Here is a 24,984-nt window from a genome sequence, read left to right on the forward strand (position 1 = left end):
TGAGGAACAGAGTCACAGAGGTTCCTCTGACTCTGTGTGTGTGGTGGACTTCACTTGATCTGCTTTCAGTCCGTGCACAGTCTGCCCTGAGTCAGAGAGAGAGTGATAACAAACGAGATAAATAGCTTGTAAAACTAAGAGAAACATTATCTAAGGTGGAGACAGAGAACAGACACATTTCATCTGCAGTGTGGAGTGTGTCTGCTCTGATCAGCTGCTTGTGTGAGGATATCACACACACACACACACACACACACACACACACACACACACACACACACACACACACACACACACACACACACACACACACACACACACACACACACACACACACACACACACACACACACACACACACACACACACACACACACACACACACACACACACACACACACACACACACACACACACACACACAAGGCCTTATAGCTCAGAGGTTAGAGCACTGGTCTTGTAAACCAGGGGTTGTGAGTTCAATTCTCACTGAGGCATTTACTCACTATTACCTACAGGGGGTGTGGCTAATGGTTTTGTTGACACCCTTTAACCGCTCTAGGATTGGTTTGAATGGAAAGCGTTCCTGGTTCATGAAGTCTACAGAGGACCAGGGAAGTGAGCTGAAGCGTCTCCATGGTAACTCCCAGCTGTGACAGCAGGGGGCGTGGTCTCCTTCAGTCCCTGCTGCACATATCTGTGTGTATATTTAACATTTAGATATAGATTTAACATTTAGATTTAACATTTAGTTATAAGATTAAGCATTTAGATTTAACATTTAGATTTAACATTTATATATAAGATTTAACATTTAGATTTAGATTTAACATTTAGATATAACATGTAACATTTAGATTTAGATTTAACATTTAGATATAACATATACCATTTAGATTTAGATTTCAATATTTAGATTTAATGCTTTTTTACCTCTATATATATGGTTACATGTTGTGTTAAATGTAGGAAAATGTGCTAAATATGAGAAAAGTGAGATAAATAATGAAAATGTGTTAGCTACAACTTTTATACTAAATTTTTACACTTGGCACCCCATAGATGTGGTTAGTTGTGTTTATATTTGGTTACATTCACCAGATCACCATAGTTACAGTCCAGGAACAGTTCAGTTTAATGACCATGTTTTCTGTTATTATCAGTATGTGTATGTGTTACAAAATGATAAACATGTCTTAAACATTAAATGTTTGACCCAAAAAAACTCCTAAAGTGATGATTTGCAGTAAAGTTTTGGTACAGTATGGAGTCCATTCATTTAGAATCACACTTGGGAAAATTTTTGTTCTTAAAAAAGAAATAATATATTATGCTTTCTAATAAAATGTGCACAACTCAATAAGGAGCCATTATAATCCATCAAATCAGTCAGAAAAATAATTTCATTCAAATCAATGACCAATAAAAACTGATTTCCTGTCAATAGTCAATATTCTTATTATTGTTCCAGAAAGTTGAATTATGAGGAGAAGAATTGTGGGAAAAATATTTTGGGAAAAAGAAAGAAAAGTTTAGTCAGAAAAGAAGAAAGTAGACACACAACTCCCTCAGATTGTTGCCATGACAACAGTCTCTCTGAGGAATGTTTGTCCTCCTTTACACATAATCAATATTATTGATTTAATATAATAAATAAATAAATAAATGGGCCTAAATCAAACAATAAATAAACTACGCATATAACACAGGACAAGTCAACAACAGCTGTGTTGCCAGGTTGGGTTTAGAGTTTTTGAAGGAGACGATGTAGATACATTTATGACAGTTTATGGTAGAATTAGAATATAATAACAGCTCTATCTGGATGGCTCTGTGACAGCTACACATTGTTGAGAGGAAAAAATAAATAAACAGGAGACAGAAGGGTCTCATTCATAGACTTATTAAAAAGTTTATTTAGTCACTTTAAAGTATTTAAAAAGCTAAATGAGCCTCTGTTTAGATAGTTTTAGTAGCACAGGCTACATACCTGAGCTAACGTCAGTAAACTCTACTAAACTTACATTATTAGTTTCATGCTTAAAGATGTTAATTTACAGGTTCTCTGTCTGAAAACAGCTGCTGGTTTAAGAGTAAATTAGTGCAGAAAACAACCTTTTGGTTTGTGAAACCATTAAATATTGAGAATCAATCATTTCAGCAAAGTAGATGATATTATCAGTTAAACATCTTGTAATAAGTGCAGGTAAATGTAGTATCTATGTGTGTAATAAACACTGGTTATAACTGTTCACCATCATTAGCATCATTAGCTCACATACACACTGTATAGCTCTGTACGTACAGTAGCACTGATTCTAGCATGTTAAGCAGTAAATTAGACCATGTATAACTTCTCTGATAAATACAGACATTTTCACATTTCATCGTTTAGTTCAGTTGAAAACGTGTGTAGAACTGAAACGTTCTAATACCTAAACATGTTATTCTACTGTAACACAACATGGAAACAAGAACGAAAATGATGTAAAGAGCTTTGAGTGTCTATGAAAAACACTAAATAAAATCTAATGCATTAATATTATTATTATCCACAGGTATCCATGAAGTTACCGTAGTATTGTAGTTGTTGTTAATGAATTCAACCAGGACTCTAAGCTATGCTTTATGACGACTGTGTCCTCGAGAACTAAAGTATCATCTTTACCTGTCTGTCACTCATGTTAAAGTTGTGCCAACTAGCAAACAAATCATTAATATCTTTATATTTTAACTTGAAAAGTAAAAATCAATAAATGGATGAATATCCAGCACTGTGGATGATGTCATTGTGATGAACTCTGACCCAGAACCAGTCTCTGTTTAAAAAAAAATAGATTACGAGATAATCCCTACAGGAAAAAATAAATAAAAAATTAATAAATTGGAAAACGGATTTAAATGAATTATAATTCGGAAAACGGATTTTAAAAAAAAAAAAATATTTCGGAAAACAAATTTAAAAAATCCAGAAAAAGGATTAAAAATATAAATATATTAATTCAAAAAACGGATTTTTAAAAAAAATTATTGATTCGGAAAATGGATTTACAAAAAATATTAATAAGGAAAACGAATTAAAAAAAAATAATAATAATCCGGAAAATGGATTTTAAAAAAATAATTCAGAAACGCATTAAAAAAAAATTTAATTTGGAAAACGAATAAAAAAATAATGATTTGGAAAATGGATTTAAAAAAAATATTAATTCGAAAAATAGATTTAAAAAAATATTAATTCTGTAAACAGATTTTAAAAAATTGATTCGGAAAACGGATTAAAAAAAGGAAAATCAGAATACGTAATTAAAAATATATAAATTCAGAAAACGGATTAAAAAATAATAACAATAATTCGAAAAATGGATAAAATAATAATAATTTGGAAAACGGATTTTTAAAAAAAATATTAATTGGGAAAATTTTTTAAAGATTTAATTCGGAAAAAAGCTCTATCGTACCCGCCTGGCAAATGCAATTTAAAAATCTGCAAAATTGTGACTTGGTACATGCAAGCCGACTGTATAAACAGTCAGCATAATGAAATAAAAAGTTGACATTGATATTCGACTTTTTTCTTGAAGTAAATTAATTTATTTATTTATTTTTTTATTCTTTTAGCCTCAATTATTTTCTCTTCTGTGGCCCTAATACTCTTCCGTACCCTGGCGTATACCCCTGTCTATATTAAATCATTTAATAGCACCAGTAATTCCATTATAAAAGCACTGCAATAATATTAATACTTTTTTTTCACCAAATTCAAAATAATGAAGTGATTATAAAATGTTGGAGTTTAACTATGAGGCCAATATTAATAACAAAACTATGTGTGTGTGCCTATATAAAGCAGCGCCACCCAGCGGCAAAACCTGCTGTTTTTCAAAATAAGTTAAAATATCTGTCAACAAAAAATAAAAGGTAAATAATTCCTCAGGTTCAACCAAACATCACTGGATTTATTTAAACAGTGTTATTTACTATTTATCACAGAGTCAGCATGTTACTATTTTATTTTGAAAAAGTTTGGAGAATATATAAAGCTAGCAAAAGTCATTTTTTAATATAACTGGTAAACACTGGATAATATACTTTATTTGACTAAATTTGAAATATAATTACCTTTATCTTTATGTTAGATGTGTTCATTCATTATCCTCTGATGCTGATTGACCCTCTTCAAAATAAAAGCACAAGAATGTTTTATCCATTAGTTTTGTTTGTTTGTCACTGATTTGTGCGGACACTGACCTGTATTGTTTTAACTGGATCACCAATAAACTCCTGCTAAACAATGTAAACACTGCACACCGCTCTCTCACAACAATAAAAGCCCTAGTGATACTAACTAAACCCTCCCATGGGTTGTCTTTTATTTTGAAAATATCTTTTGTAAGACGTTTGGGGCTTCTATTGATTTAACTTTATAGGAAAGAAGAAAAAACAGCGCCACCCAGCGGTCAAACCTGTTGTTTTTAAAAATAAGTTAAAATGTCTGTTTAAAATTACAGCAACACTATAAAGAAAATAAAAAATAAAATGTAAATATTTCCTCAGATTCAACCAAACATCACTGGTTTTATTTAAAAGGCTTTATTCACTATTTATCACAGTCAACATGTTACTATTTTATTTTGAAAAGGTTTGTAGATAAAAAATAAAAAAAAGGCTTTAAAAATCTCTTTATTTATATAACTGGTAAACACTGGATAATCTATGTCAGTGATTCTCAACTAGTGGGTCTGGAGCCCAAAGTGGGTCTTGAACTTGTACTGGTTGGGTCACAGACAGCAAGTCAAAAATGAATAAATACCTAATGTCTCTCATTCTTGACTTGTCTCTTAATTTGAAAGAAACTTTTTTTGACAGGCATTCTGTGAAATGTATGTTGTACATGATGTAGATTTATATTTAAAAATATTAAATATGTGTGTTTTCAACAGCTATTATTGAAAAAATAAATTTGTTTGGTTGAATTTAAAAAAAAAAAAAAAAAAGGTCATGATTTAATGACTGTGGTAAAATGTGGGTCCCAGGGTGAGACCTGTTGAGAACCCCTGATCCAGGGTTGGAGTCAATTACATTTTTTAGTTACAATTACGTTTTCAATTAACCATGTTTATTTACAATTCAATTACGATTATAGTGACCAGCATTTTTTTCAATTACAATAACTTTTTATCCTCAGAAAGTTAATTACAATTACGTTCTCAATTACTAAAGTTAAATTACAATTATTCACAATTACTGAGCCTGAAATAAATAACCTAATAAAAGTAAACTTTACTCTTGTGTTAGCTTTCTGTTAGCATCTCTAATGCTAACGGGTCTTAAATCAGCTGTAAAATATACTAAAAACTAATATCTATCATTTAATTTATTTCCTATCTATTGATTACCTTATTAGGATTCATAATCAATGAATATATAGGTTTTAATTTTTTTTTTTTTTTTTAATGGTAAAATGTGGGAAAGCTTGATATGAAATATATTTTAGTAATTGTTAAATACGTATGTGTAGAACTATACATAGAACTATAATGTGGTTCCCCAGTTTTGTATAAAATTGTAATTGACAATTGTAATTCCAATTACAAAGTCAATTATCTGAACTCAATTACAATTTAATTATAATTACAACAGCAACAGATTTTTTAAAATTACAATTACCCTTATAAATATGCCATAATTGTAATTAATTATCAATTATGTGATTACAATTCTATTTAAGCCCAAACTTGCCCTGATCTACTTTATTTGACTTAATTTGAAACATAATTAACTTTATATTTGTGTTCATAAATTACCCTCTGCTGCTCGATTTATCCTCTTCAAAATAAAAGCACAAGATTATTTCATCCATTTTTGTTGTTTGTTTGTTTTGTCCAGGAAAATGATTTCAAGTTACAAGTTAAAAACCAGAAAACTAGAAAAATAAATGAGATCAATGTAAAATCAAACAAAGGAAATCCAGCTTTATTGTGACATAAATAAATGGACGTTTAACTCTTATTGTTCCAGCTGTTGACGACAGACAACTGGAACTTAAAGTGTTCACACAGAGCATCACAGAGCAACAGACGGTGGCGTAGACCACCAGCGTCTGTCTGTAGCTGCCGTCCGGGGGTCTGTAGAGTTTGGGGAAGGTGAGGAGTTGGACGGTGCTGAAGGTGAACTTCCTGTTTCTAATGTTATTCTGCACGTTCTCCATCCTACAAGCGTCCCTGCAGAAAGACAGTCACACACTCACTGCTTTCTTTTCAATGAATGGAAGCAAAGAAAAGAGTAACAGAGACTCTCAGCTGTGCTTTAGAGGTCAGAGGTCACAAACCACAAGTCACTCATTAGCTCACGCTAATAGTTTATCCTAAACACCAGAGAAACTCCAACCTGCTCATTGTGTTTCTATCATTTTTAATAAGTATTTGTATGACTGCATTTATGTTTTTCATAGTTTTTACAGTTCTTTACAGTTTTACATCACAATGTCCAGGGACTAGAAATGAAAATGATCCATAGGCTACAATCTCACATTTTTACTGAAACGTTTATGAATATGTGTTGTTCCTTTTATTAAAATAAATTAATATGACTATTGAAATAATAAACATTGCAAAGCATGACTTAAAATGTGTGTGTGTGTTCATTGGCCTTTTGACCAACTGAGAAAGTTCACACACACACACACACTGTGCTCCACATGAACACGTCATCTCTTGTATTTTAATTTTTTTCCACCACTAATCCCACCAAGGTGATCTCACAACACCTGCAAACATTAAACTAAAGACAAAGATCAAAAAGTTGACCAGGACCAACACTTAAAGTGGACCAGACACACACCACAATAATTATAAAGAGCTATTAGAGGCAAACATTGTCCTCAGTATTAATAACAGAATAAACTCATATTTGATGTATGGTCAGGTAAAAGTAAGAACAGACAATGAACAACATTAACAAAGAGTCAACTTTAAAAAGTACTGTAGAGATAGTGAATCCTGAGATGTAGTGTAGGGAGAGCGTCCAGCCCTAGCACACAGTATTGTTTAATCCCATCTACACTGTCAGCAGATGATAGAGCAGCAGTCTAGGAACTACAAGTCACTGAAATATGAATAAACACAATAAGGCCAAAACAGCAGTAACAAGCAGTTAGTCTTTACCAGTGAGACATTTTATATCAGGATTATTATTGTTTTTACACAGCGTAGCTTCACTGTTTTTATATCTTTTTAACCAACCTACATCTTTTTATTAAAAATAAATAAATCCAAGGCTCATCAATAATTAGAAATGTAAATAAAAACATTAGAAAGAAAAAACCCAACAAGAAGAAACTTTGAAACCTATATTTACAATATACAGTTATTTTTTAGCAAAGTGTCTTTAATAGGAATCAAATAAACACAAAGAACAAATATTTTATGATCTTTAATATTTCATCTTTCAAAATAAAAAGTGCAATGAACAATATGAAGTAATTATTATCATTTTTTTTCCATCTTTTATTTTTTGCATATTTGATAGACGTCATAGGAGGGATAAAGTTTAAAAATATTACATATGATTAGAACTACAATTAAACTTTATTCTGTAAAATATTGTTTTGTTTTATTTACATGACATAACATTTATATAATATATGCATCACCATTGTAAATCTGTTTTAACATTTGTAAAAGTGTTTTGGATGTTTGTATTTTTTTAGATAATTATGCACATTTATTTTCAAAATTGTAAATTTGTTGTGGCATTGCATTTTACTCTGTAGTTCCCAATATATACGAAAATAGACGTGTGAACATATAAAACATGTAAACAATTGATAGACTTCCGCGCACACACACACACACACACACACACACACACACACACACACACACACACACACACACACACACACACACACACACACACACACACACACACACACACACACACACACACACACACACACACACACACACACACACACACACACACTTTTTTGTTTGATTATTTATTATAAATAAACCAGTTTTGAATGATTTATTGAAGACATATTTATATATTCTATATCATCTGAATTCATGAAAAGTTCATTTTAAAGCAATAAGTTGACATTTAATAATGTATTTTCTTTTTAACAATGTGAACGATTTATTTTTAATCTACAGAATGAAAAAAACAATTAAGATAAAGTTTTACTGACTTGACTTTTTTGGAATTAATCTGTGTTTCTTGGCTCAACAATCTCCTTCGTGAGGTCGTATCCAACATTCACCAAATACCTGTTAAATTCAGGATTAATATCTTATTCTTTCACTACATCATTACTCTTTATTAAATTATTTGGATAATCTGTTCTTTTTGATGATTACACCAGTCCATGTTTTTTTTTTAATGTTACTCTTATTCTGTTCTAATTTTTCATGTTAATATACTGTATATGATATTATTTTAAAGTTGTCATAATGTTTACTCATTGGTTTTTATATCATGTATGCTTATCTTCTGCTTCTTTAGGTTTATAAAGCTTTTATTCAGGACATTTATCTTAGTGCATACAGTCTCTAAGGCCTCAGTAATCCAAGGCTTGTTCTAAAGCTTCTGCTTCCTGCTCTTTGTTTAAAGGACAGTTTTTCTCATGTAGCATCACTAATGTGGACATAAAGACATCATAGACATTGTTTGGATGATCACATTGATAGATCTAAGCCCAGCTCTGGTTTGTAACTGGAAGCTGTTCACTGATATCACTTCTAAATAATCCTCCATCTACTTTCCAATCAGCTGAATGTGTCCAAATGTTAATTGTAGCACCTATGCTGTGAGGCAAGGAAATAAAAGCTACTGGACCAGATCTAGGCTCTCATGGAGTGGTGACTGAGTGTAATAAGCCAGAAATAATTAAATGAACAGCTGGCAAATTTGTTTACAAAAGAGAAAATGGACAAACATTGAACATATATAGGCACTTGAGTTTTAGAAGACACCTTTTAAACACCTTTTTATCTAATATAAACTATATTGTTTTAAATAAAAGTAATGTTTATTTAATTCCTATTTTTCCAATTTAAGACCAGTCACTAATCTAAGTATCTTTTAGGGCCTAAATGTACTTTTTTTGCTTAGTTTATTTTTTAAACCTCAAATTTTAATTAATTCAGTTTACCCAAAAAAATTCAATTCAAAAGTTACATTCACTTTTCAACAAAAATAACATTTGAATTCACACAAAAGTAGTAATCAAGAATTCTTTCTGACGTTTTTCGTTTACGAAGGTGATCCAATGATTTTAGCAGGTGTGTAGGTTCTACCCACTTCGTATTCCAGTTGGTAAATCCAGGGAATAAAGAATTCCAGATCCTACCGCACTTTTTCAGAATCAGAATCAGAATCAGAATCAGAATCATCTTTATTGGCCAAGTGTATGTTGTACACACGAGGAATTTGACTCGGTCAACTGTGCTCTCTCCAATAGTGAAACATTCAATAATAAACAATCAACTAGAAGAGATGATAATAAGTATAAACATAAGTATAAATATAAACAGTAGTTAGACTAGAATGTACCACGTGTTTCCAACACAAGCAGTGCTGCTCCAGGGTTTGGCTCGCCTTGTGTCGTCCTCCATCCGAATCCAATCCAGGACTACGAGTCGGGGGACTTCCTCGTGTAGACAATAAACCTGACCTACGACATAGGCCACAAACCAATATTGTCTACAGTATAAAATAAAATAATTTAAGTAAGTACAAAAATAAACTCGCTCCATAAAGATACAGAGGTTTCTATTCAAAACTAAATCACAAAATGGCGGCTGCTGTCTGCGCTAAGCCACTAAGATTCAGAATATCATGTCATACTTTAAACAAAATATACATTAATTACAAAATAAAGTGCATAAACAGTGTCAAATAACAGTGCAGGAAACATACATTTCTTTACTATTCCTGCAGCGCTAGGTGAAATCAGACACAAGGTGAAAATTGTCTCCAATATAAAAGAAAACTCACCAAAACTCTTCTCAATAAGTTGGTAATCCTCTACAAATACCAATCCTCTGTTTGGAATTGAGCAAAGCTCGTTTTCCCAGCTTTTTGGTGTATTCACCGCAGTTTAGCTTAGCTTTTAGCTTCTCTGCTCAGCCTGCTGCTGCTTAGCATCCCTGCTGCGCTTTGACTGCTACGTCACGTGCTGAACCACGTGTATCAGAGGAAAGGCGGAGCTTGCTAGGTGTGGCCTCTCTCTCTTTTTAAAACTTTGACACCATAACATTAACATTTGTATTTTCGTCTTAAATTGCAAGTATAATAAACTATTTATGCTATTATCATCTATTTATTTTTTGTAATATTCTTTTTAATAATTTTAACCAAATGTTTAATGAATTCAACTATGATTTTATTTAATTATTAGTATTAAAAATGTTGGGTTTATCATGTTTTCCTTATGTATCAATTTGTAACAGGGGTTACATAATGATGGATGTGTCAGTGTCTAATGTGACTCTGCTTGGCTTTAGAATGACTAAGAACAGGCCACAGCTGTACATTGGATGTATAACATCACAAGTCTTTATGTGTCTGTTTGGATTCATAATATTAATAATGAAGTCACTCCAAACACTTTGTATTTTATTGAATCATCAGAGTTATGAAACATGTCAGCTAATGTGTTCTTCAGTGTGTCAATGCACCACCCTGGTGTTCTGTATATACAACTTTATATTATATTCATTTACACACTTAGACATGTGATTAACCTGGACACACCTCCACTCTAAGTCCACATACAGGGAGACTCCGCCCCCTTTTAATCAGTGCTGTTCATTGGGAATAATTCATATCCTTCTAGAACCAAAACAGGAACTCTTTCACTGTCTCAGATGTTGATACAACACTACATTTAAATAAAAAGCCTTATTAATGTATAAACAATCTCAAACTAAAGAATTCTGCACTTGTTTGACTCATTTTATCAGAATTTGTCAGAAAGACATCATGACTGGATGTGAAAGCAGCGGTTACTCTAAAAGTCTATTTTTAAACTCCTTCAGCTTCACTAAACACTCAGTTTCCAGAGGAACCTTCACTTCCTGTTCTTAGATCCATCCAGTGGATGTTCTTCTCATGGGAACCATGTGTGTTTGATGGAGGACTATGTGCTATCCAATGAAAAGCTCTCCCTCTCTCTGACATGTTTCTCTGTTCAAAGAAATCCAGCACAGACAATAACACGTCTTTATTTAAAGGAACAAAGCTTCACTGGACATTTGATATCATTACATTTACATTGATTCAAACTTTATGTCAGAAGGAAGATTTAAGAAGAACTTTAGGATTTATCATGGTTACATAGAACATTGTAAGTTCTAAAGAAAGGCTGGACAGGCTAAAGAACAGATTAAAGAACATTTCAGAGTTAGAATAAATCTATGAGCTGTAATCACAGAGTTGATAGAAATGTAAATATGGTGATAAAATGGGAGTGTTTGGACACTTTGGGCTCCCCTTCCCCTGATATTCATTCAGCACACTGCATGATCCATTCACAGGCTTTAGGCAGGGTTTCCCTGTCAGGAACCATTTCATCACATTCACTTCAACTGTAGAAAAACATACTTTATATAAAACACATCACATCTAAAATCAAGAAAATACTATTATGTGATGTATTAAATACTCATTTAAAACTCATTACAAATATGAATCCTTTATAAACACAGAGAAAAGAAACAGATTCAAAGGTACATGATGAAGATGGTCTGCATTAACACAGCCTGCAGGAGAAAGTAAAAATGACAGAAAACATGAATAACTGCGTAAATGATAAACTAATTCAGTTGTAGATATCTCAAGTCCTCTAAAAAACGAATAATTTTAAAATAACTCCACAATATTTGCAGAGCTCACAGGTTTTCGATGCCGACATCACATGATAGGAGTTATTTTTAAACTCCAATTGTTGCAGGAACTCTCAATTTTTGAAAGTTATGCAATTTTTCCTAAATTATTCTACAACATTTTGGAAAATTAAAGCAAAGTTGCTTATAAACTAAGGCTGGTTTTTCTATAATCTGAAGCCCTTTGGACCCCAAACTGGTCCGTATTCGAACCCTCAACTAAAATGAGTTTGACAGCCCTGATATAGAATCTGTCATTAATGTATAATAATAATAATAATAATAATAATAATAATAATAATAATAATGTGAATCATTCTTCATATACATCATGTATGAATACAGAAGCTATAGAATGTATATCCTGTATAGAAAGTGAACAAAGGGAAACTTCTTCCTTTCCAACTGATCATTGTATTGATCTTTTCTTTCAGACCACACCTTCAAAGATCAACAACTTCCTGAACTGTTGGTGTCCATTTTCCAGCTGACAGCAGGTTTATGTTGGAATCCTGTGCAGCCTGATCTCTGGGTTCTTCAGTCCAACACTGGAACCAGAAGGTGTCGTCACCATCCGTGTGTCGCTGGGATCTGAAGATGATTCCTGCTCCATGTCTCCATCCACACAGAGATGTGAGTGGAGAATAGATGAATTGCTGAAGGTCTTCCCACACTCATCACATCTGAAAACATTCTATTCATGAACTCGTTGGTGGAGATTAAGGTTAGATTTCCACTTGTAAGATTTTCCACATGTGTCACATTTATGAGGTCTTTCTGATGAGTGGCTGATTTGGTGATGTTTTAACTTTTGATATGTTGTAAAAACTTTGTCACACTGGTCACAGGGACACACTTCATGTCCAGTGTGAGATCTCAGGTGGATGATGAGGGTAGGTTTGTGTTTATATATTTTCCCACAGTGGTCACAGTGATACAACTCTGTTCTGGAGTGAGTCTTCATGTGCCTCGTTAAATGTGATCTTTGTGTAAAAGTCTTTCCACACTGTTCACATCTGTGAGCTGTGGTTCCACGATGAATGAGGACATGTCGACTGAGGTTTCCAAATCGACTAAAAGTCTTTTCACATTCATCACATTCAAACTTTTTAACTCCAGTATGAACGACTTTGTGTCTTATTAAGGTAGAACTCTGCTTAAAATTCATTCCACACTGGTTACAGTTAAATGGCTTTGATCCAGAATGGATTCTTTGATGTCTAATGAGGTTTGATTTCCTGGTAAAGGCCTTCCCACACTGGTCACATGTATGTTTAGCTTTAACTCCAGCTTGGCTCTGCTGTTGAACTCTTTGCTCTGAAGTTTTTCTCTTAGATTTGTTTCTTTGTTGTGGCTGAGCTTCATGGTCCTGAGAACGTTGAGGTGTCACTTTGTTCTGGCTTCCAGAGTCCTGTAGAACAGTTAGAGATTAAACACAGAGAAGGAACCAAACAAACATTTGTGAATCAGTTGTTAAACCTCCAGCCCTAAACCAGCTCAATGTGGAAAAAAGAACATTGGCGCGTTAGCGCCCCCTACAGAGTGAAGAGAATTTAATATGAGAAATGTCCTATTTTAACACACTTTTTCTAGGGCGTTTCACTGACAGGGTTCAAAGTCACTGCAGATCATCTAGAGAAGTGGGACACCAGAAGAGATCCATGGATTTACTACATACACAACGACTCCAAAAAACATACATTACAGAAAAATACACCAAACAAAATAAAATATAGAAATTTGTAAAAAAAAAATAAAAAATACACCAACAAACACATTTATCATGTACATGTCCCATAGAATTAAACCAGGGAAATCACACACACTTTAAATAATTATCTTTTTTATGAATGTAGAAAGTGAGAAACTTCCTTTACTTCTTTTATCAATTAATTAATCTAAATCAAATTTTAAATCATATTTAATTTGTAGAATACCATACCAGATACTTGTTAAGCTTTTTTTCTACAATGCTTGTCCAGCTTGAAAGAACATGGATGGAGAACAAGTAAGACGTGTGATCACCTCAGCTTTTAAAAGTTTATTCAGTTTTGTTGTAGGTTTTGTAGCAGGTTGAAAACCTTAAAGAAAAGGATGAAAAAGAGAGAAAGGAAGAATGAGCTCTAATCAAATATTTTTAAAAGAATGAACCACCTGAGCTTTTCCTATTTTAAATATTTTATTTATTAAATTCATTAATTTTCTGCTATTTAATATTTAATGTTTTTAAATCAACCTAAAATGTTTAACTATTTATATTTGTAAAATTAAATCATGTGCTTTGGTATACAAATTTTAACCATTTTAATTAAAGTCTAACTTTTTAACAATGTATTTTACCCATAAACTTATTAATTTTAGTATTTATGTAAATGTATTTATCTGAAACTCTTAACCAATATTTATTACTCTTAACATGTCTGTGATTTTATTCTTCATTGTTTTAACCTAAATTACACTATATATATTAATAGGTATATATTATACCTATTGGATTAAATAGTACCTTAATGTATTTTGACTAAGATGTCACTAAACAAACAAACTGGTAAAGCCAAACACTTTGGCTGTAGAGTTAACTTATATTTGGATCAAAATACATATAAACATGGAATCAGCCTGTGTACTTTAACATGACCTATATTCTAACTTAAATACGTGCTTTTAGGAGCTTAAAATAAACCATAATAATTCAATAAATCTGAAGACACTCACTAACAACATCTCTGAGCTCCTCCACTACATTATCTGAGAGTCCAAACACACAGGTGTGATAGATTTTCAGTCAAAGTAGTAGAAGGAGGAGCTTAGACCTAATACTTATGTTGGGGCTCCATCTAGTGTCTAATTGTAGAACTACACCCACACCTGACCTCAGGTGGAGTGGACAGAACAGGTGAGAAGTGAGAGAAGGTTGAGAGTGTTGGGAGAGGTGTTTTCTTCTGGAGTCTTGGAGCATTTGGAGTGCCTTTGTCTCTGAGTGCACTAACAACTACACTAGGGTCCTATAAAATCCACTGTGATGGCATCACAAAATCGAACAATAAAAATGGAACCTACTGTTGGATGCGGAAATGAACAGAATTGGGTTTAAACGCCGTCACCGTGAGGGAAAAGATGTTTTTTATGTGGAAATGTCCTTCCAACTCTCTCCGTAGTCATTTCAAACACCACCTAAACACCTTCTAACCTGGCAAAACACTACTCAAATCATCACTGACTCCTACATCAGAGCCACCAGTGCCTGTTTAACTTTAACATGTCTGTGAAGCTCCGTCTGCTTCTCATAGCGCTGCTGTTCTCCGTGAAAACATGACTCAGCTTCTTTTTTTTTTTTTCCACTCGTCTGCACATGGTGTCAAAGGTCAACACTACAAGAAGTGCAATCATTATGAGACAGCAATGCATGTTTTGTTAATAAATAAAATAAATTGATTTATTTCATTGCTTAATTGTGACCATCACCAGCCCTCCCTAAGGAAGGGTAACAAACATTTATTATGGGGAGGGTATAAAAAGGGAGAGCAGTGTTACACCTAGGTGGAGGGGGGGGGGGGGGGAGGAGAGACTCAAGGTTGGAAATAGAAAGGGTGGGGAAGAATAGATTATTTTACAGTGAGGGTGAGATGTGAAGTTGTAGAACATATTGTGCTTTTTATGTTGTGTAATCAAGCCAGTATAGTGACAAGTGTGAAGCTTAGCTATAATGGTGGTGGCTGTGGACAGGGGGAAGGAGTGAATGGTAATACCTAAAGCAGGTATTTGGGATAAACGTGTCTAAAGTTAAGCCCAGCATGAGTTTTATCCCACATTCCAAGGCGTGCCAGTGAATCGTAGACCAGTATATGTGCAAAAACAGCTACTGCAAACTAGGGATGTAACGATTAATCGTAAGGCAGTTAAAAATCGATTCATAGGTATCACGGTTGATATCGATTTTCTGAAAATTGAATCGCAGTACTTTTTTTAACAAGCAGAGGGCGCTATCCACAAGTGTAGGCGGCGGGCGGAGTCTGCTAATACTTTCTCTCTGGCTGCCTTCTACTCTTAAAGATGTTAATAAATGATTCATTACCCCTTTAGCACCGAAATAATATCTGTAATATTACTTGAATATCTGTAAAAGTCACGTTTTTCTATTAGCTCTGTCTGCTAGCATAGCTTCTCTTCTTCACTGCAAGATATCTGCATGCCAACCGACCACTGTGTTACCAGCGCCCTCTGCTGGTCCAAACAAATATGACGTAAATCAGTGCAATCGTTTTTTGTTTTTTTTTTAAAGTCCAATTGTTAAGGCACAAAATACATTTTCAGTTGCACTTTTAAAAGAAAAAGAACTATTATGCAGTTTTGCATTGTTTATTATAGAACCAGAATTTAAATTAATAGGCTTCATTTTCATTTTCATTTGTATTATTCCTTTATTTATTTCATTCAAGATTTATTTTTAGTTAAATTGCATTGTTTTGAATAGTTTATCAAGGAATTCTTTTGACAATGAAAAATAAAAGGAAAATAGTACAGCATTTTCTAGTTTTTTTCCCAAAAAAAAAAATTGTCTACAGTCCCATTTTGTAAAATAAATCGTGAGAGAATCGTATCGTGAACCCAGTATCGTGAATCGAATCGTATCGGGAGTTGAGTGAATCGTTACATCCCTACTGCAAAACCAGGAACTGCCCCTGGCCCGCAGATGCAGCCAGGCCAGCAGAAAGAGCGGGGGCCAAGGAGCCCCAGGCCACCCCGCCATGGCCGAGCAGCCCCCCAGAAGCCCCCAAGATCCCAGGCCGAGAGGCAGCCACCGCCCCCACACACACATCCGAGGAAGCCCCAAGCAGCCGAGCAACAAGAGCATCCTGCCCCCCCCCATCCACCCACACACCCAAGCACCCGAGGGCAGAGCCCAGAGAGCCCCCACCCCAGCCCACGAACCGGCTACAACCCAGCAGGACTGCACAGCCCCAGCCGGCGCAAGAACAGTAGCGCAGGCCCCGCACCCCACCGGGGCAATGCCCCCCCCGGCGCATGAGCGACTGGCGGTCGCCACCGTGGGAAGGAGGCACCCCAATGGCACACAACCGGTGCGGAGCAGCAGCCCCCAGCCAAAGGCGCAGAACCCACCCACCCGCCAGTCCGCAGATAGCAGGACAGACCTACCAAGCGGCCGATACCGACCTCAACTACCGGAGCTACCCACCACCCTGTTATGGTGCCTTTCCAGTCCCCAATGGAGAGGCACTTCCCTATCCCCTGAGTGAATGTGTGTGTTTAGTGAATGTATGAAGTGCTATTAAATAAAGGTGGATGGAGGGGAGCGGTGCTCCCTATCCAACCTATGTGTATATTATGAATGTGCGGTGTGCACCACCGCCGCTTCCGCCCCTCAACCCTCACACACCCACAAACTACGTCACAGCACAGCTACCTGAAGCTGCCGAGCTGCGATACATCATGGACCGCTATTTTGTTAAAACCAGATAACCATCCAACAAAGTGAACCAGTCCAAGTTCCTCCATCAGATCCACCCAAAGTTCCACAAACACGGGGACAGAGATGAACCCGCAGCAACGATTATGAACTGGAAACTAAGCTAACTATGCTAAGCTAACCCACTGACTGAGCTAAGAGCTAACGCTAACCACTCCATATAAATAATAGACCAAGTAAAAAGTACACGTCTTACTGTCATAAAACCATTTTTTTTTAGAAAATAATATCATTTTAAATGAGGAAATAAATGAATTACTTACAATAACACTAATAAAGTGATCCATATGCACGAATATATTCCATAAAATATCAGCTCATGAGCTCTATGAGTCAGCAGTTATTGTAGCCTTTTTAAATGTGTTTAATGTTGATGTATTAATATTTATGTGTTTGTAAGGAACCTCTTTACACTGTAAGTTGGGAATTATTTTATTTATTTATAATTTTTTATTTATCGTGGTGTTCATCATTATCGTGATAAATACCAGAAATTATCAGGATCATATTTTTAGTCCATATCGCCCATCCCTAGTGTATATATATGTGTATGTGGTGCAATAGCTCTGGAGGGTGGAAGTGGTGGTCCTACCCTCCGGTGGGGTGGTGTGTTGAGGTGTAATTAAAATTGGAAGGATTAGTAGGGCAACCAGAGGTGGGAGTGCCGCCCCCCCAGGCGGCGGCCCCCTCTACCCCTCGCCACACCATCCAGCCCAAGGGTTGGGTATGTGAGTGTGGTGCAACAAGTGGGCGAGCCAGACCAGCTGGGAGTGAGTGACGTGAAGTGTCCATGTAGAAGGCCTGTATGGTATGAGCCCGGCCCGTCCGCATGGCGGGTTACCAGAGAGGGTAGATGGGGCACACAGGCACGCGGCACTGCGGGACCCCGGGATGCGCCGAGCAGCACTGCCGGAGACCCACCCCGCGCCACCCCCAAACCATGCCAGCCACATGGAGCACGGCGAGACCTCCCACCCCCCAGGTGCAGCCAGGCACCAGCCACATCCCCCAGCGGTACAGAAGGCAACCCCCGCCACCTGCGAGCAACCCACCCTGCCCAATGACTCAGCTTTAATCAGCTTCACCTGCTCAGAGCATTTAAACATCTCATCAGAGCTACAGAAGATCTGGATGAAGTTGTTCTGTTGTTGTGGACTAGACCATCAATACCAGTGATTGTAAAGTTCTAGCCTCTAGTGGTAAAAAAACACTTTTTACACATGATGTCTTGCACATTTTTATTTAATCATTATGGTCTGGAATGATGTCATAATTTAAATTAGGTTGATCAAAACTTAATCAATAAACCTGATCAGATTCAGTAAATCATTGATCCCTGAGGGGAAATATAGTGACATTAATGCTGCTCTCATACATCTTTAATTAATAATAAAAAGGAGCAGTCAGAATAATCCATGTCACTACAACTAATACATACCTTTTAATTGTACCTTACTCATTATTTTAAATTACATTTTTATTTTTGACATACATTTTTGTTTAATTATAGTTTCTTTTTTATTAGTATTTATTTGGTTTCCTCACAGTGCAACTTATATCTTCTTTTTAATTGTATCTTACATTATTTTTTCATTCATTTATTCATTTGAGCAACATATGACAAACTTATTTTACATAATAACAAAACTAAAACAATTGTGCTCAAAAAGAATTAAGGTTTTTTTTTTTATTTATTAGTATTTTGTTTCCTCACAGGAGTTAAAAACTAATATTTTCGGAAATAATTCATTAATATTTCTAAAATAAATGGAATTTTAAAAGATTGATGTGGAAAACAGAATTTGAAAAAAAAACCGCATATGCATTTTAAATGTATGAAATATTTTTTAAAATTGTAAATCAAACCAAAATCACAATATCAGTCAGAAAAATTGCAATTAGGTTTTTTGTGAAAATGGTGCAGCCCTAATTAAAACACAAAATGCATTGAAGCAGTGATTACACCGTTTAATTCCATCCAAGTAATGATGTTTATAACGTGGACCAAGTACAGTTGTGATGTATTAAAGGTCTGTGTTAATGGAGGGCTACATGTAACTACACACACACATAAAACACACTTACTGCTCCATCAACCCTGTAGTGCTCACATGTATTAAATACAGATGCTCCACGAGTCCACAGACAAGTTGGTCTGTTTCTAGACAAGCGTGCACTGACTGTGTCGTTTACTCACATCTTTATAACATAATGTTTGGTCAGATTTTTGGTGCATCACTAATTAAAAGAGATGTAACGATTAATCGTAAGGCAGTTAAAAATCGATTCATAGTTATCACGATTGACAACGATACTTTGAAAATTAAATCGCAGTACTTTTTTTTATATATTTATCCCTTCTCTTATCCAGCAGTGTAACGGCAGGCGGAATCTGCTACTAATTTCTTTCTGGCCGCCTTCTACTCTTAAACATGTTAATGTCACATGTTAATAAATGATTCCTTATCCCTTTAGCACCAAAAGAATATTTGTAATATTACGTGAATATCTGTAAAAGTCACGTTTTTCTATTAGCTCCTGTAAACCCACAAACTACCTTTATCATGTCTGTGTGTGTAGATGTCACCTTAAAAAGAAGTCATTGCTGATTAATGACAGTATTTAAGGTTATTTAATAAATAAAAATCATAAAAAAATCAGAGTGTTTTAATTAATATTATTAATATATTTGCTGTGGTGGATAGTGTGAGACATAATAAAGACTGTCAACCTAAGGCCTCAGTAACCACAAACAAAATAACATCCCAAAGCTTCACACTGCAGAGGGGAACGAGACAAGGTTGCCCACTCTCACCTTTGCTTTTTGCAATGTTTGTTGAACCTCTCGCATCAGCTGTTTGTCAGAACTCTGTTATTAGAGGAATCCACTCATCCATCTCAGAACACAAAATTAATCTTTATGCGGATGACATTTTACTCTATTTAGAAGAACCCCAATCTTCATTAGAAGAATTATTTAAACTAATAAACAGCTTCTCTAAACTATCAGACTATTCCATTAACTGGTCAAAATCATCAATCCTTCCTTTAACGAAAAATTCATGGAACCCAGCAATCCAAAACCCACAATACCCCTCCCCCACAAATATAATTAAATATCTAGGCTTAAATATATCACCAAACCTAAATGAATTAATTAAACTGAATCTAGACCCTCTGTTGGATAAAGTCACAGAAGACCTGCGGAGATGGAACAATCTCCCCATCTCACTCCTTGGCAGAATAGCCTCAGTTAAAATGAAAATCTTACCTAAAATAAACTATCTGTTCTCTATGATCCCACTGAAACCACCAACGCAATGGTTCAAAAGATTAGATTCTGCAATTACAAAATTCTATGCTAAGAATAAAAAACCCAAAATAAGCCTTTCAACTCTTCAAAAAAATAAAAGCGAGGGAGGGTTGGAAGCCCCTAATTTCACGCATTATTACCTAGCAAACCAAATTCTATATTTAACAGAATGGTTAAAACCAAAAGAATACCACAACACCTGGCTAGAAATAGAACAGCTAGACTGCAAACATATTAAACTCTCTGATCTCCCTTTTATCACTATGACCCTGAAACGTCATAACTGCTTTAAAAACCCACTGATTGCCTCCACCCTGACTGCGTGGTGGAAAGCCCTGGACATAACAAATGTTCAATTAAAAACTAACATGCTGTCTCCAATCTGGCACAACCCTGACTTTAGAAACAGAAAAACACCACTCTATCTAAAAACATGGGAAGATAGCGGAATTATTCATCTCCAAGACCTCTTCGAAAATGATAAGCTCAGGACATATAAAAATCTAACCCAAGCATTCGATATAAATAAAAGTAACTTTCTACAGTACTTACAAGTAACAGAGACAATAAAGAAAACTACTCCACTAGACTTAACTACTTTACAACCTCCAGAACTGGCTATATATATGAAAAAAATCTCAACAAAATCAAAAAAACTCTCAAAAATATACAGAGCGCTCTCGAACACTAACTGTAATTACTTACCAATCGCGAAGTGGGAGGCTGAACTCTCAATCACCCCGAGCACTGATTTCTGGACAGAAATTTGTTGTAATACTTTTAAGATGACAAAAAACACAAACCTTCAGCTAATTCAATACAAGGTCCTCCACAGATCCCACATTACCCAACAGAAAATGCATAAAATGGGCTTCTCAGCAACAGACATCTGCTCTCAGTGCACCCAGAATACAGCGGATTCCTATCTACATGCCTTATGGCTTTGCCCCCCAGTTCAACACTTTTGGACTGCAGGATTCCTTTATCTCCAAATCTTTGTTTGATTGGAGACCTGACAATGCTTCAACTTCCAGCAAACCAATCACAATCAATCCTTGCGGCACTAGCCATAGCAAAAAAAACAATATTACTAAATTGGAAAGACAAAAAATCCTTAAACATAAACCAATGGCAAAATCTCCTCACAGAATTTATTTCCATGGAAAAGATGTCTGCTCTCAGAAAACAAAAAAAAATAGTGTGCTTTGAGGAGCGTTGGACTCCTTTTTTAATTGCATTAAATCTAAATTTTTAAAAAGCCTGATGATCTAGCCTGCAAGCGACTGCCAGCACCACTCTTTACTAACACACTAGCCCAACTGTAGGCCTGGGCCGCCTAGGGCCTCTGGGGTGGTCTTGGCCAGGATGGCCGGGGTGGGTTGCCGGGGTGTCTTGTTGCCTCGGCACGGGTGTGCATTCCTTCTGGGTGTTCACAAGGTCCCGGGGCTGTTTGATTTGGCGCTGTTGCCCCTTGCATACACATCTGGTTGGTCTCTGGGGCTGGGGCCCTGCGTGCTCCCCTGCCGCTCCTTCCTCCTGCTCCCTGTCCCCCTGTCTCGTCCTCCCCCCCTCCTCCTCCTTTGCTCTTGCGCCCGCCATCCTGTTGGGTTGGGTGTGGGGGGCTCCCGTTGGTCTGGGGCGCTGGTGGGGGGGCTGTGGCTCCCGCCTGGGGGGCGGGCGGTGCCGTGCCGGGTGGGTTGGCTGGGGGGTGGTCTCGTTGGGGGGCCTGGGGTGGTGGGGTCCTTGGCTCCGGTCCGGGGGGATCCGGGGTGGGGGTAGCTTTGGGGGTGGCTGCTGCCCGGGGTCGGCGATTGCCTCCTGGGTAGCTGGGTGGCGGGGTGTGGCTGTGAGTTGCTCCGTCGGCCCTTGCGGGTCCTCGGCTTGGCTCCCTAGGGCGTGCCCTTGCCAGGGATGTCGCTTGCGCGACGAGCCAGGCGGGGCCCCCTCCGGGGCTTTTGTTTGACCGCAATGGTTGGGGTGTGGCCGTTACGGCTAGGGGTGTGGGGTGGGGGGTGCTATGGGGCCTCCCCGGGGGTCGTGTTGGGTGGGTGTGCGGGGGCGCGGCGCGTGGCTCTTGGCCTGGTGGATCCGCGTCGGGATTGGCTGGTCTGCTGGCTGGGTGCACCGGGCGCCGTGGGCGCCATTCCGGGGCGGGGGCGTCCTGGGGATGGATCCGTGGTCTGGGTGTCCGGGGGCGTGCTCTCCTGTCATCTGCCCGGGGACCGGCCGCGGCGCGTGGCGGCGCTGCGCAGCCTTGGGCGGGGCGGGGCTGGTGGCCTGGGGCCCGCTGTCGTCCGGGGTGTGCTGGCGTCGGGGGGGTGTCTCGTGCCGGTGCGTGGGTTGTCGGGGATCGCCCCCGTGGGGGGGAGGGGGCTCTACTGGCGCCGTTGGTGTGGGATGGCGGTACCGGGCTGGGGGTGCTTCGGTACTCGGGCTTGCCGGTCCGTGGCTGGCGGGGTGGCCCTGCTTGGCGGTAGATGGTGTCCTCTTTCGTCGGGGGGGCCGGGGCCGCATCCCGGTGGAGAGTGTTATATCGTGGCGCCGGGTGGGCCTGTGCTGGCCCTGGTGCGGGCACGGGCCTCCCCTCTGCTCGGCCGCCCTCCTTGGCAGCGGGGGGGGCGTCGCTCTGGGCCGGCGTGCGGCGGGGGTCGCCCCCTGGGGCACCGGGGGATGGGGTTGGTGCCTGGCTGCGCCCGGGGGTGGGGGGTGCTGCCGTGCTCCGCGGGGCCGTCGCGGTCTGGGGGGGTGCCGTGGGGGGGGTCTCCGGCTTTGCTGCTCCGGGGCCCGCAGTGCCGCTTGCCCGTCTGCACCATCTACCCTCTCGCGTGGCCCGCCATGCGGACGGGCCCGGCTCGCACCAGACAGGCCTCCTACATGTACACTTCACCTCACTCCCAGCTGGTCTGGCTCACTCACATAATGCACCACACACCCATACCCAACCCTTGGGGGGCTGGATGGTGGGACTGGGGTTGGAGGGGGCCGCCACCTGTGTCACTATGTAGTGGCGTGGGGGCGGCACTCCCACCTCTAGTTACCATACTAATCCCTCCAATTTTAATCGCACCTCAACATGCCACCCCCCGGAGGGTGTACTCACCTACACCCTCCGGCCTATTACACCACATACACATATATCCACAGAGGCAGGATGGGGAGCACCGCTCCCCTCCTTCCCCCTTCTTTTAATTACACCCCATACATTCACTAAACACACATTCACACAGGGGATAGGGAAGTGCCTCTCCATTGGGGAATGGAGAGGCACCATAACAGGGTGGTGGGTTGGTTCACATATTTGGGCCTCTCCGGTGGGGGCCTGGCTCCTCTGTTGGTGGCCGGGCCACTGCTTAGAGTAAAAATACATCAGGATGGTGCGGTCGGGCGTGGCGGTGGGTCTCGGGGGGGCTTTGCTGGGGTCTCTCCTTGCGGGGTCTTTCCGGGCGGTGTCGGCCTGGTGGGGCGCGGGGGTGCTTCCTCCCCTTGGGTGTGGCTGGGTGCTTGTTTCGTCTCCTGGTGGCCTTGGGGGCGGGCCCCGCGGTGTGCGGGCCCGGCGCGGCCTGCCTCGCCGGTTTGGGGGGTGGGTGTGCTGGGGGTGTGCTGGTGTCCTCGCCGGGGTTGGGGCGGGGTTGCTTGGCGCCTCGGGGTGATGCTGTTTACTGGGGGGCGGCGCTAGCTGTTCCGGTGGTGGAGGTTGCTGTCGGCCGCCTGGTGGGTCTATCCTGCCGTTTGCGGACTGGTGGGTGGGTCCGGGGCATCTTTGGCTGGGGGCTGCTGTCCCGCACTTGATGTGTGCCATTGGGGTGCCTCCGTCCCCGCGGTGGGGATCGCCGGTTGCTCACGGGCCGGTGGGCCCTGGGCTGCTGGCCGTGGGCTGTCCGGGGCTGTGCGGTCCTGCTGGGCCGTGGCCGGGTCCCGGGCGGGGGTGGGGGGTGCGTCCCGGGGGGCTTGGCCCGGGGGCTTGCCCTTGGGGGGTCCTGGTCCCGGGGGGTGCTCCTGGGGCCCGGGGTGCTTGGCCTGCTGGCCGGGCCGGTCCTGGCGGGGGTCTTTCGGGGCGGGTGGCGCGTGCCGCGCCCTTGCGTACCTACTGGTACGGCCCCTGCTTGGGCAGTGCCCCGTGAGGTAGGGTGTCGGGGGCCGGAATAGGGGGCCACATCCCGGCGGGGCGGTCTGGCTTGGCCCTTGGAGGGGGCCCTGGCTTTAAAAAAAAAAAAAACTGAAGCTCGTGGCGCGGGCGGCATCAGCGAAGGGTGATCTGGGGCGCCATGGGGGGCTAGGTTGGGGTGCCTGGG

At 39.2% G+C, this 24,984-nt stretch overlaps 1 non-coding gene across 1 annotated transcript; it reads left to right on the forward strand.

The window, feature by feature from the left end:
* The first annotated feature begins 425 nt into the window (after positions 1-425).
* On the forward strand, positions 426-498 carry trnat-ugu (transfer RNA threonine (anticodon UGU)). The gene has a single exon. It is a non-coding gene; the product is annotated as a tRNA-Thr (tRNA).
* Positions 499-24,984: the final 24,486 nt, after the last annotated feature.

Source organism: Gouania willdenowi, unplaced genomic scaffold (assembly GCF_900634775.1).
Source record: "Gouania willdenowi unplaced genomic scaffold, fGouWil2.1 scaffold_341_arrow_ctg1, whole genome shotgun sequence".
NCBI classification, from domain to species: domain Eukaryota; kingdom Metazoa; phylum Chordata; class Actinopteri; order Blenniiformes; family Gobiesocidae; genus Gouania; species Gouania willdenowi.